Raw genomic sequence first — 14,673 nt, 5'->3', positions numbered from 1 at the left:
CCATTCACGCTGCTGCCTCTGTTCTGCTGTCTGTGATTATTCCTGCCCACTGAGAGAGCAATTTCTCCTCTACCAGGAAAACACACTAAGAACAGAAAAGGAGTGCCAAGTCCCCAAGTGTCAGGGGAAGAAAATGAGGCCAGGCAGCACGGCTGCTCTCCTAAGTCCCTGTCGCTAATTGGTGGCAAACCTTACCCAGCCGTGAGCGTTGTGTCGGAATTGTCTTGTTACATAACTCTCAAGTGGGACCCTAAAAAAACAGAGCTCAAAACCAGAAGAAACCCCCTACGGATGAGTCCCATTCATGAGGAACAGCTGGGCCGAGAACGTTGGGCTAAAATTAATAGCAAGATGATAATTAGTTCCTGCGAGCATTCGACGCAGTTATGAGAAATGCCCGCTTCTCCCCAGCTCTTACCTCATCTTGAATGAAACCAAATTGCACCCCACACAAACGCAGACTAGCGAGTGGAAAAACGTGCCCTTGCTTTCTTGCCCGTGCGTCTTTCCACGGCGTCTCTTTTCCGACACAAGACTAGCAAGTTCCTCGAGCTCAACCGAGACCCAACACCGTGGTGCAGGACCAAGACAGCAGAGAAGCTGCTCTGCTCAAGGAGTGCGCAAACCTTCCACGCCTCCCTCAGATTCCAGAGCTCCCTCACACCTGACACACAGAATAAAAGGATGGGGTTGAATTACGTCCAATTAAGTGGAATGCAAGTGCAAAGTAGGTGCATTCTCAGCCCCAGTGTCTTTAAATGTGTTAAGTATCAACACATTTCACACATCGTGAATACCTCAGTCCATGAAAAATCACTTTTCAGAGCCTCTGAGGAAAACCAACACAAAATCACCTGCAAGGGGAGAAAGACTCATCGCTCGGAGTCTGAGACAGGGTTTTGTATCCCATCTTATTGGATGGAGGCAGGTGAAGCTGAGGAGAGTCACAAGAACATGTGTCTCCATCAGAAAAGAATCCTGACAGAAAAAGAGAACTAGTCATTGAAGGTGCCTCATGTGAGAACTCGTGGAGTCCCGGTGGTATAGGCAAGGGCAGGCTAGGCACCAGCACCAGGTGCATATCCAGGAGCTTTCCCTCTGCTGGGCTCCCCAGGGGGCAGTCACCCTTTGAGCTCAAAGCTCACCCAGTGAGTAGCTGCTAGTTCCCCAACCCAGCCAAGAGGGTCAGTCCCAGGCCGGTGTGGGCGAACCATGGCTCACACGTGCCAGAGTGCTCCAGAACTCCCCAGATGTCGACCCCAGATCTGTTCCCATGAGCGTTCTGTGAAAGTCATCTCCAGACACAGCGGGGAGCATGCTCAATCTCCTGCTGCCGGGATTTGGCAGAGGCAGAACTCAACCCAGATACCTGGACTCAGAGCCTTTCCTTTCTGCCACCGAGCCTGTGCATCATCTAGACCCACAAGGAAAGGAGGGGATCCCTTGGGAAGCTCTGCCTCAGTGGTTAGGGAAGAGGAGGCAGGGAAGGTGCTAGGTGAAGATCAAAGGTGACTTCCAGAAGGATTACTCCATAACTTAGAGGCCAGCCGGGTATCCTAGAGGAAAGGGCAGTTCAGATAGAGAAGGGAGCACCAAATAAAGGATGTTTGGAGGATCCGCCCAGGAGGGGAGATGCATGTCGAAAGTAGACTATGGACTGAACATGTTTGCCACTCAATGCCTCTTTTGCAGACCACAACACCCAAAAGGAGAGAGAGAACACAGGGGATTGCCCTGCCACAGAGACAGGGGGGATGGGGGGATGGGGGTGGGAGGGATATTATCCATGGTGGCGGAAAATGGGCACTGGTGGAGGGATGGGTATCTGATCATTGTATAATTGAAACCAAAGCACAAAAAATTGTAAATTTAAAACTGTAAAAAAAAATAAAATAAAATAAAGGGGGAAAAAAAAAGGTGACTTTATTAGTCTGCACAGAATGAGCGTGTTGAGGATGAAGATGGGAAGGTCAAAGCAATCCCCCAAGGTACAGTTCTGTAAATTCTATGAGATCTTTTTAAGTTAAGGACTACCAGAGCTCAGAACTAAGCTCTGCTGAGAAGGAAGGAAGGAAGGAAGGAAGGAAGGAAGGAAGGAAGGAAGGAAGGAAGGATGGTTGGATGGATGGATGGATGGATGGATGGATGGATGGATGGGCATATGAATGGATGGATGGATGGATGGATGGATGGGCGTATGGATGGATGGATGGATGGTTGGATGGATGGATGGATGGATGGATGGATGGGCATATGGATGGATGGATGGGGATGGATGGATGGATGAATGGATGGATGGGCGGGCGGGCGGATGGATGAATGGACGAACGGACAGACAGACAGACGGATGGATGGATGGATGGATGGATGGATGGATGGATGGATGGATACCAGGTCGATAGGTGGATGGATGGATAGATTTCAGGTGGTGGATGGACAGTTGGATGTGTGAATATACAGATGGTAGAGGGGTACATGGGTGGCTAGATGGATGGTGGATGTGTGAATGGATTAACAGTAGATGAGTGAATAAAGGGATGGGTGTGTGGATAGACATGGTGAGGGGTTTGTGGGGGGGCAGGTGGGTGGATGAATGGGTGGATGGTTGGATAGATGGAAGATGGATGTACGAATGGGTCAGCAATGGGTGGGTGAATGAATGGATGGATGGAGGTGTGGATAGACACGATGGAGGTATATGTTTGGCTGGGTGGGTCTGAGGATGGGTGGATGGTAGGTGTGCAGATGGGTCAACTATGGGCAGATAGGTGGGTAGATGGCTATCATACTCCAACAGTCAAGTAGGGGAAGTTTCTTTTGCAAGAGATGACAGAAGTTCCCTGAGAAAAGAGGCTGCTTTTAATCCCCACACAGTCCCACTGCCCAGTGAGACAGGATTCGGTCTCCCCATCCATAACCTCACACTGGAGCATGTCGTCCCGAAAGCCTTGCAGCTGAGTAGTGGGAGTCATGCGGGAGTCGGGTCTATTCTAATTGGACCAACAAGTGGGGACCTGATAGTCTGGCCTCCAGGGCAAACCCTGGGGAGACACTCATGAATTCCCAGCTCTTCCCTAGAAATTTCAGAAATGACTTTTTAAAAAATGAATATTACCACCATATCAATACATCAAAATATCAACCCAATATATTAAGATATTGAGCTGGCTAAGAAAAGCCTCACTGAACAAGTTTAAATAGTCACAAAGACCAGGTTGATGCATGCATGTTGAATCCATTGAGAAACTTATCTAGACTATACAGCGCTGATCTGTGTAATCTCTGCCTGCACACGGCACTCAATACCTTTTTATTAATAGAAAATTGCTTTCAGGCAGTATCTCCAGAGCCTTCCTGGCCAGCAGGAAGAGCAGAGGTTGAGAACCACAGATTTTGCTTATTTGTGAGGAGGTGGGATGGGGGTGGGGGAGGGTTGAGTCTGGAGGAAAGGGGAGATGGAAAAACAAAATAGACCAGCACATGTTTCAGCAACTGCTAGCCCGGGTCTTCTGCTGCTCCCGGCAGACTCTCGCCACGACTCCTGACGACTGTCCTTTGTCGTGACACGGGTATAGACTGTCCCACGTGCGTCCTTTCCTGGTCCACACCAGCCTCGACCTCCCCAGAAGTCCTTCATGATCATGAGACGCTGCTGCTTAGAACTCTCTACCATAGAGAGATCCCACCCCAGGGGCCCTCAGCCACTCCCTTGCTTGTCTCTGGCATCCTGACACAGCATCTACACTGCTCCTGCCAGCCTCCTCTTGGCCCTGGGCATTTCCGCTCCAAACACACCAAGCAACGCTCCCCGTCAGCATTCCCAGAATCTCATTTCTCCTATTCCGACTTGGCTTTCCTGGGACAAATACAAAAAAAAAAAAAGGACATGACTCATTGGAAAAGACACATTTTCCGCCAAAATCTTTCCCTCTCATCCCCAATTTACCGGCAGGAAATGCTAACTGTTCCTCCCAGGATGCAGGATGCCAGGCAAGCAGTGAGAGCGACACATTGAAGTCACCTCTACGTGTACACAGGCTGGAGGGGGCTGAGGGGAGGCAGGGAGAGGGGCAGGAACCCAGCAACTCTTCTGGGTTCCAACCTATCAGCACCCACCAAGCCATGCTCACAGTCTCAGTCTCGAGAGGGAAGGGTTTCCTCCCAGGCAATGTTCATGCATAAAAGAGGACTTTTCTGAATTGAACGAAGCCCCAGTTAGAAGGCACCTAGATGGAGAATGAGGACAGCGCCCCTTCAAAGGGTGCAGAGTGAGAAAGGGATGCGGAAGAAGGCAGGCTGGTCTCAAGAGAGAGGCTTTGCCAAGCAAATGCTCCGAACAGTGTTTATTTTGTTGTTGTTGTTGTTGTTGTTTTGATTTTTGGGTCACACCCGGTGGTGCTCAGGGGTTACTTCTGGCTTTGCACTCAGGAATTACTCCTGGCGGTGCTCAGGGAACCACATGGGATGCTGGGATTCAAACGCAGGTCAGCCGTGTGCAAGGCAAACACCCTACCCACTGTGCTATCGCTCCAGCCCTGGACAGTGTTTCTTTATCCGAAGCATCCTGAACATTGCACAGCCCATATGTTTGGCTTCCTTGGGTTTCCGGAGAGGAGCGCCCGTGAGGAAATGCAGGCAGCCTTGTTAGAGAGGAAGATGCGGAGAGAGTCGGGGTGCAGCTCGAAGGGGGCACTGCAGGTGAGCGGCTGCCACTCTGCCCTCTTGGAGCTGTGGGAACTGAGTCTGAGGACAGCCCTCGGTGAAGGAAAGCCGCACTCCTGCCGGCTCCAGCTCACCCCTGGCTCCACCTGTCATCTCCCCAGGCAGGAGGCAGGGAGGCTTGGGGACGATGTTATAATGGGCACCTGCTGCCCCCAGACCTTGGTGGTAGGAGTGACAGGTGGGGTGCCTGACTCAGCACCTCCATTCAGCAGGGGCATTTTTCCAGCATGTTGCAAAACCATCGACTGTTTCTGCCTGTCACACACCCACCTATTGGTTGGGCCTCCCCGTCTGGAGGCCTTTAAGATGAAACGCAAGTCCCCACTAAAAGATAGTGACTTTGGACCTGGAGCCCCTCGACAGAGGTCAGACATTTGCCTCTCTTGTGGCCAACCTTGGGTTTGATCCCCATAGGCATCCCATAGGTGAACCCTATTCCTAAGCCCTGCCAGAAATGACCCCTAAGTACAGAGCCACGACTAAGCCAAAAAATAAATAAATAAAATAAATAAATAAAAGATATTGACTTTTCAGTCTACATGGTTGGAAAGAATGAAAGAGGAAATGGGGTTTCCAGCAGGTCAAACTGGGGGACACAAGAAAGAACCCAAAAAGTATATAGGAATCACTCTATTCCTGGATGGCATTTTGGAATTTGCTCCAGGAACTCAGTTTGTAATGGAATTTGGTGGCTATGAAGGAACTCTAAGTTCATCCTTTCCAGGGCCCCTTTTCAACTTGGGGGTGGGGGGAAGAGTATATGAACAATCCAAGGCCAGGCATCGCCACGTTCCCTCTGCTCTCCACCCTGCTCCCCTCCCAACCCAGGAGACCTGCCAGGCCATCACCAATATCGGGCAGAAGTTTAGGTCTGTGTTTGGCATCAGCAGAGAAAGGAAGATCATCTCCCTGGAGGGGGATCCCAGGAAACCCAGATAAAGGGGCCCCTCCAAGCTTCTCCTCTTAGGCATGATCTGAAGCATTGGGAGAGACGGGAGATGAACTCAAAGCAAACGAGCCACACAGGGACTTCTCCGGTTACCGCCGAGGGTCACACGCCTCACGTAAGAAGCAGAAAGTCTTTTCCAAAGCAGGGGCTCAGCGAGAGCAGATTACTGGTTAAAGAAACTTTGGTACATCTACACAATGGAGTACTATGTAGCTGTTAGAAAAGACGAAGTCATGAAATTCACATACAAGTGGTACTACATGGAAAGTTTCATGTTAAGCGAAATGAGTCAGAAAGAGAGGGATAGACATAGAAAGATTGCATTCTTCTGGGGAACATAAAGTAACAAAATAGGAGACTAACACCCAAGAGTGGCCGAGATTAGTACCAGGAATTTTGCTCCATGGCTTGGAGGCCAGCCACACATGCTAGGGGAAAAGGAAGCTCAGATAGAGAAGGGAGCACCAAATAAAGGGTGTTGGGAGGATCCTCCCAGGATGGGAGAAGCATGCTGAAAGTAGACTATAGACCAAACATGATTGCCAGTCAGTGCCTCTTTTGCAAACCACAGCACCCAAAAGGAGAGAGAGAACAAAAGGGAATGCCCTGCCACAGAAGTAGGGTGGGATGGGGGGATAGGGGGTGGAAGGGATACTGGGATCCGTGGTGGTGGAAAATGGGCACTGGTGGAGGGATAGGTATTTGATCCTTGTATAATTGAAACCCAAGCACGAAAATTTATAAGTCTACAACTGTACCTCATGGCGTCTCACTAAAAAAAGAAAAAGCAGGGGCTCAGAGTTAGGGAACACAGCCCGCTGCACAATTGTGGGAAGAGAAGGTCAGACAGAGCCCCCCAGATCCGCCAAGGCCCCTTCCTGGTTCACTGCTGACTGTCCCCTGCCCTTGACCCAGGAGGCCCCAAGAGAAGGGTTAGCTGCTGACTTGGATCGGGTCATTGTGGAATGACAGACACTGCTCCCCAGCATCTCAGGAACTGCTGGGACCTGAGACAATGGGGACCAGGGCCTCGGGGAGGGGGTGGGTGCTGGGGGAGGGGAGCAGGGGAGGATGCCAGAGCACTCCAGCATATGTGGCTTGCTAGGATACCCCTCCCCACAGCCCCTTCCTTCTCTCCTGCTACTGGGGCCTCCAGCATTCCTCCCTAACGCTCTCCCCCAGGGCGGCGGAGAGACGGCTGTGGGGGAGAGAGAAGGCATTGAGCCTCTTGCCCTCTGCTCCTCACACCCCTGCTCCAGTCTTTGCCAAATTGCGGTGGCTGATTCATCAGGGACTCTTGGCTGGGCGCAGCACCCGGTCCCCTCATGCCTTCTCCCTTCTGGGCTGCCTCTTCTCTCAGGAGTCACCCAGGCTGGCACCCTTTGCTGCTGCTGCTGCTGCTGCTGCTGCTGCTGCAGCTCCTCAGAGCCCTAATTTCTGATGGTTTGGGGGGGTGTCACACAGCCCTGCGAGCATCTCACACACATCCTGGCCACCACACCCAGGAGGAAGAGCCTCGCTGTGTGTCTTGGCACATGGCATGTGATGCTTTCAAGGAACGACACGTTCCTCTGGGTGTCCCCCAACAGGGATGCATCCAAGACGTCAGCCTGGCCTGCCAGCCTTAGTTCTGTGCTTTATTTATTTGTTTATTTATTTATTTATTTATTTATTATCCCAGCCTACTCTGATCGGGGCTGAGCATCCTCCACCCAGATCCTCCGAATTCCAGTAGGCGGGGGTCACACCCACCAACTGGCCCCATGGCGCCATGTAATCCCATCAACGGCCAAGACTCAGAGACTATAAAAACCAGCTCCCATCTTATTATGACATCTTACTATCTCATTTCTACTTTGGACAAACTGGCAGGCTACCGAATGTAACCTGCCCACATGGCAGAGTCTGGCAAACTCCCCGTGGCGTACCCAATATGCCAAATACCAGTAACAATGATGGGTCTCATTCTCCTAAAGAGCCTTGAATATAGCACTTTTTTAAAAATCTCAGGGCTAGGATGAAGGAGACGTTACTGGGGCCTGCTCGAGGCAATCGACGAATAACAGGATGGTGATTTATTATCCCATAAAGAAAGGGCATAAAGAAACAAAAAGGCATGTTTCTAAGGTCTTATCTCTTCTGTTTTGTGGATGGAGATAGGAGAGTCTCTTCGAGGAAGTATCAGGTTGGCAATGAATCCAGAGCCTGGATGAGGGCAGAGTGAAAGGGGACCAACAACCAGGCAGCCGGCAGGGGTCTGAGGACAGAGAGAGACTTTGAGCGGAAACATCAAAGCCTCCACATCATTCAAGGGTCTTGCAGCTCCAAGCCCCTGTGTTTAAAGACCAAGGGAGACTTTGATGCCAGCCACGTGTGATCGGGACACAGGAGTTGTCCATTTCTCAGCACTGGTATTTTCAAATCCATCCTCCCAGGGACATTCTGAAAATCAAGCATTAAAAGCTCCACTAATTTAATCCCAAACGGTGTCGAAAATAATGTCAAAAGAGGACTACCACTGGAAGGTTTTCTTTCTCTTTTTTTTTTTCAAGTGGGTTTTTTAAAAATCTGATGGGTTCTTTAATGACAAGTAAATTAACCTTTACAACCCGCCCTGATTCCTCCCCCCCGTACCTGAACTCACCATTGCGGGATCCACAGGGGGGCAATTTTGTCTCTGACGCCGTGTTCAGCTGCCCGCGACTCTACTCTGACCTTTCTGGGCCGAGGACTAATTAACGTGGCTGCCATTTAGGCAAGCTTGTTAGGAGAATTTTTTTTTTTTTGAGGGAACCCTGATGTGCCTCGCTGTAATTCACTTTTACACCTTATCCTACAGTCATTTTTTTTTAATTGGTATTTTCTACCCTCAGAAGACCTTCTTGCTGCCAATTTTCTGGTGAAAGGGCACGCTTTTCTATTTAGAAAGCAGGGTGTGGTCCGAGTGACAGTTCTGGACAGCTGACGCGCGCAGAGAGAGGCAGTGAGTCCGAGTCAGCGGATGGCGCTCTCCCCAGAGAGCTCCTTCTGCCTTTACTGCGGGAACCTGCAGACATCAATAACATTTGATTGGAACACCCTGGTGCGGCCCGCACAACCCCATCTCGGATGTATGGACAGTCACTGCTGTCCACTGGCTTGGAGCCGCAGCCCCTGACTTGGAACCTGCAGTGCGTCCTCGAATCCACTCCAGCCCATGGGCGTGAAAGGCCACCTGCCAGCCGCTGCTCTGAGAAACCATCAGTTCCCTTGGCATTAAGGGCTTAGGACACTGAATCTGCATTGTCTGGTAATGACCACACAGTCGCCTTGCTCTGCTCACTCTCAGGCCCTCAACCAGCCCTGGGTGCCCGGGCAGTGAGGGTCACTGTCTGTTCTCCACAGAAGGCATGGCGTGGAGGGTTCTGAAGCATCTGTGAGCTGACGGAGAGTCCACCCTGACATTTTCAGGGTGCAGGGCTAAATGGCAAGAGCTGTCTCTCAGAGATGGGGTGTCTGCAAGGGGTCCCCGGGAGAGGAAAAGGGGGTACTCAGCTACAAAGGGGCAGCCCTAGCCTGGCAGGTTGGGGAGGCTGCCACCCGCCCACCTTCCTCCTAGCCCCTGGCTGAGACCCCCAGAGAGACAGGCCCACCTCTCACGGACCCCAAACGGGACCAGAGGAATCTTCGAATTGCTCTTGGTTGGCCTTTCCTGGCACCTAAAATGGCTCATGTTGCAAGCGATAAGAGCCCTGGATTCAAGGCATCACGCTGACTTTCAGCTAGTGCTGGAGAGGAGAATGGCCACTCTGGACAATGGCCCGGGTGCCACCATGTTCTACAGACTGGGCCCTGTGTGGGTGGGACTGACCTCAGAGCACCAGGCCTCTGCCCTCAGTCTGACATCCCTCTCCTACCTAGCCAATGCCTTCTCCCCTCTCCCCTCCCCTCTTCTCTCCCCTTCTCTTCTCTCCTATCCCCTCCCCTCTCCTCTCCTCCTCTCCCCTCCCCTCCCCTCCCCTCCTATCCCCTCTCCTCCTCTCCCCTACCTTCCCCTCCCCTTCCCTCACCTCCCCTCTCCTCTCTTCCATTCCCCTCCCCTCACCTCCTCTCCTCTCCTCTCCTGTTCCCTCCCCTCCCCTCCTCTCCTGTTCCCTCCCCTCCTCTCCCCTTCCCTCCCCTCCTCTCCCCTCCCTTCCCCTCCCCTCCCCACCCCCTTCCTCTCCCCCCTTCCTTCCCTTCCCTTCCCCTCCCCTCCCCTCCCCTCCTTTGCTCTCCCCTTCTTTCCCTTCCCCTCCCCTCCCCTCCCCTTCTCTCCAATCCCTTCCCCTCCCCTCCCCTCCCCTCTCCTCCACTCCGCTCCCCTCCCCTCCCCTCCTCTCCTCTCCTGTTCCCTCCCCTCCCCTCCCCTCCTCTCCTGTTCCCTCCCCTTCTCTTCTCTCCCTTCCCCTCCCCTCCCCTCCTCTTCTTTCACTCCCCTCCTCTCCTCTCCCCTCCCTTCCCCTTTCCTCCTCTCCTCTCCTCTCCCCTCCCCTCCTCTCCCCTTCCCTCCTCTCCCCTTCCCCTCCCCTTCCTCTCTCCTCTCCCCTCCCTCCTTTCCTCTCCTCTAGTCCCCTCTCTTCTCCTCTCCTCTTTCTCCTCTCATTCAACTCCTCTCCTCTGCCCCCTCCCCTCCCTTCTTCCTCTCTCCTCCTCTCTTCTCCCCTCTCCTCTCCTCTCCTGTCCTCTTTTCTCTTCTCTCTCTCTCCTCTTCTCTCTCCCCTCCCCTCCCCTCCCCTCCCCTCCCCTCCCCTCCCCTCCCCTCCCCTCCCCTCCCCTCCCCTCTCCTCTCCTCTCCTCTCCTCTCCTCTCCTCTCCTCTCCTCTCCTCTCCTCTCCTCTCCTCTCCTCTCCTCTCCTCTCCTCTCTCCTTTGCCCCTGCCACTGCAGAGGATGGATATGCCCACATCCTGACTCAGCTCATGCTCCCGGAAGGCCAGCACCACTCTCACCTGCTGTGGTGAGGGGAGGAGCGAGGGGCTGCCCACAGAGCCAAGTGCTCGAGCCCCAGGAGTGAGGGTGACAGCGTCTGCAGGGTTGTCCGTGCAGAGGCCCCTGGGGGCCACCACGGGCTCTGGGTCTGTGCACAGCGCCGGGTGACAGACAGACCCAGCAGAGACACGGGGGAAAGAGGCCCCTGGGTGGACACCAAGTGCCCGGACAGCCATGTGACTCAGGGCAGACACATCACCCCTCGGCATCTCGCCTGTCTCTCTGCCTGGGAAACAACGTACCTTGCTCCTGAGTCGGGAGAATCCCACGGGGTAAAACCACACAGGGACAGAGAGACAGCTCAGGGGTGAGGCCCTTGGGCTGCAGGCGCCCAGCCCTGAGCACCTTGGTCACCAACGGTGTGGCCCCAAACAGAACAAAATAAACAGGATCTGGTGGCCAGATGATGCCAGGCTGAGGGGGCAGCCCTGCCTCTCTCCCTTTGTCTCAAGTTGCCCCAGGCTTGGCCCAGGGGAAAGCCCCGGAATGAGGGGATGCCTGTGTTCCCATGGGCAGGGAATCACCCCAAGGCGGACACCGGGTCCAGCAGCTGCTCACAGTTTCCTTCTAGGAGAACCGAAAGGAATTTGGTTAGACACATTTCTTGCATGGCAACGGTGGCGAGAAAGAGAAGGGTAAGTCTTGGGAAGACCCTCAGCCTCCTCTGTGCGGGGGTGGTGGAGGCCCCTCACCTCAGCTGGTGGCTCTGGGTAGGTGTATCTTAGGCTCTGGGACAAACCCCAGATGAGGAGGGCAGGGCAGGGTGAGTGGGGAGAAGCTAGAAAAGTTCTTCCCCAGCTCCAAGGAGAGGGCAGGAGCTGCAGCCGCAGACAACCCCCGAGTCTACGGTGAGGAGAAGGACCCCCGCGCCATCCTCAGAGCAGTCAGTGCAGCATCAGCCAAACCCTCTTCCCTCCCACTCAGCCCCGTGGGTCGAAAAGGTGCTAGAAAGATCCACGAGCTCAGACCTCCCCTTCCACACCTGCACCCACAGCAACGGCCCCGTCTGCAGCCCTTCCTGCTTCAGCCTCCTACCTGTGCTGGTGTCGAAGAGCCCTCAGAGTGAAGATGCTGGGGACCAGAACTTTCTAGAACATCTCCCTGACCCATTTTCCGAAGGTGCCCGAGCACAACTGAGGGGGGGGGGGGGCACTAGCCCAGAGGGTCTCACCAAGGCAACCAGGGCACAGAGCTCGCTGCTAGGTGCTCCTGTCACAATGCAAGCAACAGCACCGTGTCCAGCTGAGGGGTGCTGGTACTCAGTGACCCCCGCCCAGCCAACAGGTTCCAGCTGGGGGCGCAGAGCTGGGGAATCACACGGGCAGGGGCCACTGAGGGCCGTCACACCTCGCCAGGCTGTCACCTGAGCAGACTGGCTCAGAATTCGGGGCACTGGGCCCCCTTTTTGGGCCGAGGAGAGGACCTGGGCTTGGAAGAGAGCAGCTCTGACTTGGGTGCCACCCCTGCCCCCAGTGCAAGACCAGGGGCTCCGTGACATGCTCAGGGGCTCAAGGGCTCCCCCACAGCACCCTGGCCATGGAAATCCCTGAGGTCCTTCACACAGATCAGACATATGTGGGACCTGCATGGCCCACATCGTCACAGGGAACATGGGGCGAGCCGCCTCCCAAATCATGGTGCCCCTCCTCCAGGCGGCCCCCAGGGCTGCCTCCTTCCCCGGCTATGGGTCTCCAGACCCTCCCTCTGGCCGGCGTCCACCAGGATCCTTACACAGAGCGGAACCCTCGCATTACCGCTCACGCCTTCCCCGGCCGAGGCGCAGATGTTTATTTGGCAGCGAGCACTGGGAAATGTGCTTCTCCGAGAGGGTGTTCCGAGGCTTCTGAAGCTAGAGACTTTCTTTTTTGGTCATAAGAAGCAGCCGGATTTTTTTTTTCCCTTTCCCCTACCCAACTGAAACAAAAATAGCCTCAGAAGGTGGCAGAAGTCTGGGGTTGTATACTTTGGGAGATCGGGGGAATGCTTTGTCCTACATCAGCCACCTCAGTGCCAACAGCAAACCAAGACCCTCCCCGGGGAGGGGGAAATTCTAGCAATTTCTCCCCTGATCACATGGCCCCACCCGACTCTGCTGTTGTCGCCCCCTGTGTGATAGATATTGCCCCCATCCCCCCGTCCCCCACTTCCTTTCCAAAGCCCCCTGCAACGCAGAGCCCCTTGCTGGCAAACAGTGCCCTGGCAAGGAGTGAGCCTTTAGAACGAGCACAAACTCAGCCCCCATGGTTGCCTCTGCTCACCTTAGGGGAACCGCCCCCCCCAACCCCACGCGGGCCCCCCTTCCCCCGCTGGACACACTAGTAGGGCTGGCCTTAGTTAGCCCTGACTCAGCTGGGGGTCTGGCAAAGCTCAAGGCGAGCAGGGCTCCTCACCCAGGGACCTTTCAGGATGTCCATCCAGAGAAGCACCCGATGCTGGGGGAGGACAGCTAGACCTAACTGGGCGGACTGGGGGGTGGGTGGGGGGGTGGCACACTGGGTTTGGGTTTGGGTTGGGTCTTTCGGGTCTAGAAACAAAGGCAGTCCTCAGGCTTGGGGACCGATGTCAAGGTCCCATTCTCCTGATGGGGCTTAAAGGCTCTGGCCCCCCACCCCCACCCCTGGGTGGTTTCTGGGTCAGGCCAGTTGGTCCCCCTCAGAGCCAGGCTGCACACCCCATCGGATCTGGGGTGAGACCCGTGCACCACCACTCCCTAGCCAGATGCTGGCCGTTTCCAGAGCCCCTTTCTCAGGGAGAGACGTAGAGACAGATCCGGGGGGCTTGGGGAGAGATGGAGAGACAGACCTGGAGGATTCAGGGAGAGACGTAAGACAGAGAGGGGTTCAGGGATAGCAGAGAGCTCCCAAGTCCGAGGAGTTCAGCATTTTCACTAGGAGCAGCCGAAAACACTTCCCTCCCCACCCCCAAGACCAACCCAATAGGCACACTTGGGGTGATCCCTCACTTTGATGCCCTGAGCCCTCCCGGTTTCTCCCCCGTCACTCTCTTGACATTTTCATCGGAAGAATTGACTTTATTAAAATGCGCCCTGTGCCTCATGCATTGGGCGTTTCTTATTCCCCGACCAAGAGTCTTTATCTACCACCTCTGTGCCTTGAGTGAGACTCCTAAGGTGGCTGAGGCAGTTTTTCATCTCTCCTCCCTAGAGCGATAGGGCTGGATAGGGCTGGAGCGATAGCCCAGCGGGTAGGGCATTTACCTTGCACGCCGGCGACCAAGCCGATCCGGGTTTGATTCTTCTACCCCTCTCGGAGAGTCTGGCAAAGCTACTGAGAGTATCTCACCAGCAATGCAAAGCCTGGCAAGCTACCCGTGACGTATTTGATATGTCGAACACAGTAACAACAAGTCTCACAATAGAGATATTACTGGGCCCGCTCGATGAACAACAGGAAGACAGTGCTACAGTGTTCCTCCCTGGGTCCCCCCCCCCCCGACCGTCGCACCTGTCTGTCCCCCCGCCCCCAGGTGTGGGACAGTCCATGACTCCCTTGCCCCAAACCAGGCCCATCTCCTGGAAGCCTCTGACTCTGAGGCACCCTCATCCGTCCTGCACTCCTGCCTCGCTCCCCTGGGAGAAGATAAAGGGCAAGCAAGGAGAAGAGAAGGAGCCCCTGAGTGTGTCTCCGGAGCTCCAGAATCACATGACACAGCATTTATATTTCAGTCCTGTGAGAATTCAGAATCCTCGTCCAAAATTCAACTGCGGAGGATGCTATCCTGTGAGTTCCCGCCTCTCGGCTCCTGGTGAGAACCCAGCAAAAACACTGTGACATGGAAACTCACAGGGTGGTGAGCCCTGAAGGCAGCCAACACCACACACACACACACACACACACACACACACACACACACACACACACACACCCCGCAGGTGAAAAAGATGAAACCTGGATTTTAAGAGATAATGATGAGCTTGAAGGTGTTTGGTGGAGGCACTTGACAAATCGCTACGTCTATTTTAAGAAGCAATCT

General features: G+C 54.3%; 1 protein-coding gene across 1 annotated transcript in view; it reads right to left on the bottom strand.

Moving 5' to 3' along the window:
• The window catches only part of PCP4 (Purkinje cell protein 4), a 56,619-nt gene that overhangs the window by 29,853 nt on the left and 12,093 nt on the right, over positions 1 to 14,673 (bottom strand). The window lies entirely within an intron of this gene.

This window comes from Sorex fumeus, unplaced genomic scaffold, assembly GCF_029834395.1.
Source record: "Sorex fumeus unplaced genomic scaffold, SorFum_2.1 ptg000041l, whole genome shotgun sequence".
NCBI classification, from domain to species: Eukaryota; Metazoa; Chordata; class Mammalia; order Eulipotyphla; family Soricidae; genus Sorex; species Sorex fumeus.
This window is presented reverse-complemented; position numbering and strand designations above follow the sequence as displayed.